The sequence below is a fragment of the Oreochromis aureus genome, linkage group 3 (genome assembly GCF_013358895.1).
Source record: "Oreochromis aureus strain Israel breed Guangdong linkage group 3, ZZ_aureus, whole genome shotgun sequence".
NCBI lineage: Eukaryota > Metazoa > Chordata > Actinopteri > Cichliformes > Cichlidae > Oreochromis > Oreochromis aureus.
This window is the reverse complement of record NC_052944.1, coordinates 98,674,300-98,680,299: the sequence shown is the minus strand read 5'-3', so window position 1 is coordinate 98,680,299 and position 6,000 is coordinate 98,674,300.

Below are 6,000 nucleotides of genomic sequence, written 5' to 3'. Positions count from 1 at the left end.
TCTACACCAGGGGTCCCCAATCTCAGTCCACGAGGGCCGGTGTCCCTGCAGATTTTAGATCTCACCCTGTGTCAACACACCTGAATCACATGATTAGTTCATTACCAGGTCTCTGGAGAACTTCAAGACATGTTGGGCGTTTATCAATATGTGTACTTGTGCGTACTTGCGTTCTCGTGTACTCGTGATACGTCATCAGTCGGAGACCAAGTACTGTTCCAATTGGCACGCATCAAGCCGAGAACGCGAAAAAAGTCCCGGATGTGTTCTCGATCCGCCCGTTTTATCGAGCATGCATCGGTGTGGACTTGGGACAGCTATATATCCCGGAATGCATTTCGTCCAAAACTCACCAGCGGACTCCCGGCACATCGTTTTCAACCCCCCGCCCCCCCCCGCTCGCGGACTTCTCACTACTCAGGTTACAGAAACCCCAGCAGCTGTCTATAGTATTGAGTGTCCACTAGAATAGAAATAAAAGCGTTCTAACATCTCACCTGCTTGTTTTTATTAAGGTATGTACTAGAGATGGACCGATCCGATATTAGGTATCGGTATCGGTCCGATACTGACGTAAATTACTGGATCGGATATCGGCGAGAAATAAAAAATGTAATCCGATCCATTAAATATCAACAAAGCACCTCACAAAACTTGCGACACGGCGTAACTCGGCTCATAACCGTAGCAGTCGGAGCAGTGTGCGTCACCTGATAGAGCAGCTGTGTGTATTTGTAGCCTCACTAGCAAACCAGCATTTCCATCTCCGAGGAAGTTATCCCAGAGAGAAGTAAAGCAAGTGTGTAAGTTCATCTCTGAATGTTTGTAAAGCGTACCTGCGTTAAGCTTAACCACCGAATATATGGAGCGTCGGCCTCTTCTCTCTCCCTCTCCTGCCGCTACTTCATGAAACTCCTTAATGATCAGCTGATCGGCTTTTCTGTCGCGAGTCCGTCTCTCTTCTTTGTTTTTGGCCCACTTTGCACCACAAGGAGGAAAACAGCAGCTGAACAACAGCAGCACGTTTAAGCTTGATAAGCTGTTGTTAGAATTTATTTAATATTACTTTCTACACCAGGATCCTTTTCTACGTAGCTGACGGCTGGTAACTGTGCAGGGGCGGATCTAGCAAAGTTTAGCCAGGGGGGCCGATATGGCATGAACAGGGAAAAGGGGGCACAAAGACATACTTTTCTTTCTTATTCTCATTTAAAATGTCTAGCTTATAATAAATAATTATCTGAATCTTACACCCAAAGTTTTAATCTGATGTAAAATGTATAGCAGTCCATTACTGTATTTAGTACTTTTTCCTTTGGGAAGATACCATCTGTGCAGTCTGCAATTCTGTAGAAGAAAGATGTTGAATCTATTTAATTATTCTTGAAAAATAATTTATTTCTGTGCATTTTTTTTTCACACTGCATCAAATTAAAGTTGATTATGTCGATTAACCATCACGAGGTGGAGGGTGGGGGTGGTTCCTTTTTATTGCTGGGAGTTTGCAACCCTATTAGTTAGGTTGCTTAATATTTCTGCTACTTTTTAGCAGAAAGTAGCAGAAATATTTTAAAGTACTCTTTAAAATACCAGAATAGGGAGGATGGAGCAGGTTTCAGTTTATTAGATTGATCAGTGTTGCTGAACTATGAAATATTTTGGGTGCAGTGTATTTTTTACATACAGGTATAACAGAATAGCTTTAGTGTTGTTGTTTATTTAAACTTGAGTATGAACTTATACAAAATGCAGCAAGATATTAAAAAACAGTTTTATTGATTAAAAACACACTATATCGGATTCATATCAGTATCGGCAGATATCCAAATTTATGATATCGGTATCGGTATCGGACATAAAAAAGTGGTATCGTGCCATCTCTAGTATGTACACGTATGTACATGTACACTATTTTTATTAATAGAGGTTTCACTACTGAGGTTAAAAATGATATATAAGTCACTTAGATCACTTCTAAATGTTAATGTTTGGTTTATTTCAGTGTTTTATTTGTTCCTGAGTAAACCGGTTTGGCTGTGATTACAGTTAAGCTTCATAACATGTTACTCACAGTTAAATTAGGAGGGGACGGCAGTAAAAACTCCGGACCTGTAACATCATCACGTACGCTGGTGTTCCAATTGTACATATCGCGAATCCGTACTCCCGTTCTCGGCGAGTACGTACTCACCGAGAACGCGAGTACGTACTCGCGTACTTGGGCATTGATAAATGGCCATTGAGAAGGTAATTTATCCATTTAAATCAGCTGTGATGGATCAAGGACACATCTAAAACCTGCAGGGACACCGGCCCTGGTGGACTGGGATTGGGGACCCCTGCTCTACACCATATGGGTTTAGAACTGAAGAAGCTTCTCAGATGAGAGGTGATACGTCTTCATAAAGCTTAAAGAAGTCCATGTGCTTTCTTTCCAAGCTCCTTAGACTATAATTGTGGTTATACTTTGTAATATAGATTTCATTGATCCATCATTACATTTACATATCCAGTTGTATGTACCCTATATGCATTATCACAGCAGAGCTCAGTATTTACTCCACATGTCAGTACTTCCAAATGAGCTGTTAATTAGAGCTTTGTGTGATCTGCCTTTTGGTGAAGCAATGGTCCAGAAAGGGCAAAAAAGAGTGAAACATTAAGGCCAATTACCACAATGAGGTAGCTGATGATCTGGCAAGTGAAGGGCTGAGTTGGTCTTAAGTACACCCACATGATTGCTGCTAATGATCTGCAGGTGAGCAGGGATAGACACACAAAAACTGGAACTCTGGTCAGAGGTTGGACTTAGGCCGGATCATGACACAAACAGTGAATTCTTCCTAACTATAACTCATTAAACAAATACAAGTACAAATGTGTAGAAGATACAGACTTCCTTCTAAACTAAACATGATATTTTTGGAATCACTTTGAATCACTTGAATTATGGGTTACTCTGGTTCCACAGAAGAGGGGCCTGAAAACTGAAGGCTCTGCCTCCCATTCAACAAGCAAGCCTGCAGTGTGAGAGCAAAGTGCTCTAATAGGGTGATATGGTACTACAAGGTCATTAAGATGGGGCCTGATTATTTAAGACCTTGTATGTGAGGAGCAGGATTTTGAATTCAATTCTGGATTTAACAGGAAGCCAATGAAGGGAAGCCAAAACAGGAGAAATCTGCTCTCTCTTTCTAGTCCCTGTCAGGACTCTTGCTGCAGCATTTTGGATCAGCTGAAGGCTTTTCAGGAAGTTTTTAGGACATCCTGATAATAATGAATTACAGTAGTCCAGCCTGGAAGTAATGACATTTCTTGACCTGTGTCGTTGTCATCTCAGCAGCTGTTTGGTGGAGTCAAGAAGTGAATGATGAGTTTTAACAAAACCTCTCAACATTTAAAGAAACGAGTTGGGTTCAGATTAAACTCATTTCTTCAGAGGACACAGCAACATCAGAGTTTAATTCATACAGATTTTTAATGTTGTAAAGAAAGAGAAACTCCTGATGGACTTTCAGGTTCCAGCTGTTTACACACTGACTGCTGTGAAATGTGTACAGTGTTCAGAGTTTTAAAGAAATAAATGGCTTCACAGAGAATTAACTTGACATCTGCTGAGAAACTGTAACTGTTGGATGCTGTGAGGAAAACTGCTGAGCATGTGTGAGAGTGTCATGTTTAACGGCCTTTCAGAGAAACAGCAAACCACCTCTGCCCAGCATCCTGCTCGCGAATCTCCAGTCTCTTGACAACAAACTTGACGAGCTCGGATTAAACCCCAACAAGACATCAGGGACTGCTGTGTTCTGGCCTTCACAGAGACATGGCTGGAGCCCAACGTCCCCGACTGCGCCATCACGCCGGATGGATTCACTGTTTACCGGAGAGACCGAACGAAGGACTAAGGCAAGAAAAGGGGAGGAGGGGTGTGCTTTATGGTTAACTCTATGGTCTAAACAACAGAGGCTGACCCAAGTGCCTCAGAGCCAGGCACGCTCACATCACAGCTCTCTAAATAAGCCAGTTTCAAAATAAGAGCTGAAAGCTGTGTTTGGTTGTGTTAGCTTATTATTGTGGAGACTAACATTCAGTGATCATGTGTTCAGACTCATAATGATTACTCTCATAAATCCTGATCTTTGTATTTACTGTGTGTTGGATCAATAACTGAGATTCATCGTATCACACAGCTGTGCTGCTGCTGCTGGTGATGTCAGCACATCTGGAACAATACGAGGTATCTGCTACCAGACTGAGCAGGACGTGAGACCTGTGGACTGTTTAAAGCCGTCCCTCCACAGGTCACTCAGACCTGATCCACACCTCAGTGAGATTCTCTGACTTCCTCAGTAGAGACAGAAACCATTCAGATCTGGGACGATCAGCTGACTGATGATGTCACACAGACTGTGTTTTTCAGGAACAGTGATTCTGATGTGAGCCTGCTAGCTGACAGCAGACCTGATGAAACCACATGTTCACATCTGTGAGGACAGACTGGACTCTTTGACTGCACCTTGGTTCTCCTCAGAGGTCTGTACAGGAGCATGTCCACCCCCACTGAAGATCTCAGTCACTGTGAAACATAGAAACCTGCTTGTGTGGCCTCTGCCTCACATGTAGATACAGCTACAGGTTTCTCTGTCAGTCAGACTGAAACAGTGTCCTGATGCTGCATCATTCAGCTCTGTGCCCCAGTCAGCATCACTGTGTCTACCAGTGTCAGTGTTTCTTTTCCTGTAACACTCAGCACAGGCTCAGCTGGTATCCAGTGTTGGACTTTGGCTTCAGCTGCTGTGATAGATCCTCTAACATAGATCAGCTCTGCTACATGTTGTTAGATAAGTGCAGCTGCCTGTCATGTCCTGATGTTTCTCTGGGTCAGCAGCTTCTCCATCAGAGGTTCACATGGAGCTGATCCAGTATCTCCAGTAACTGTGTTCTGTGCCTCACTGGTTCATCCTTCTGTCTGTGTGACGTCAGTCAAATGTTAAACTCTGTAATCTTCACTGTGTCACAGAGTTCAGTGAGTCCCGTTATTCACAGGATCAATCAGATCATCAGAGAACAGCTGATCAGCAATCAGTGGTGCCAACAGCACCTCCTGTGGTGAGAGGATGCAATAATGCAATGTAGCATTTTTACACTCAACACTTCCAGTCATGGAAACTGTCTGTTGGATCTGTGTGACGTTGCTTTCTTGTGTTGCTTTCTTGGTTAGAGTTCCTCACAAATGTCCAGATTATTCTTCTAATGAGGCGTCGACCATGTTTTCAGTTCTTTGGAAGAAAACATCGCCCTTTGCCATCCTTACTTTTCTTTGACTTCTTCAAATGCAGCTGAACTCCAGCTGGTATTTTATTGGACTTTGCAGCTGTTTCTGGTCATCAGTTCATTCCTGCAAACCTCTGAACCTGAACAACAATGATGCTGCATTGCTGGCTGATCCCAAAAGGTTGATTCTGTTCATCTGGACGTTTTCAGAAACGTTTGCTCACTGATCAGGTGACTTCTTCAGTCTCAGCTGACTGCAGCTTTACAACCTTACAAACAGCACATTTGCACAATGACTGAAACCAGCAGCACCTGATATATATGATACTAATATAATACATATACATATATAATCCACACTAATGATGAAGGAACTGAGCTCACAGTCCATTGTTCATTCAGTGAACTACTCAGTTTATTTTGGGCCTCAGAAATGCTCACTCTGTTTGTACATCACTGATTGTCAGCAATAGACTCATTCTGCTGTGTGGACAGGAACACATGTGACATCACTTCCTGTTTGTTTGTGACTGAAGAGGAAGAAGTTTACAAGGAATCATTTAGAAGAGTTTCAAACATCAACTGATTGAATCCATGAATCTGAAAACGTGTTTGTGAGTGAAAGAGACAGACATGTACAGACTGAACTATCTGTTCAACAGTCAGAGTGTTTCTCTAACAGGAGACACTCTTTACACTCCACTCAGCACAGGGACACTGAGGAAC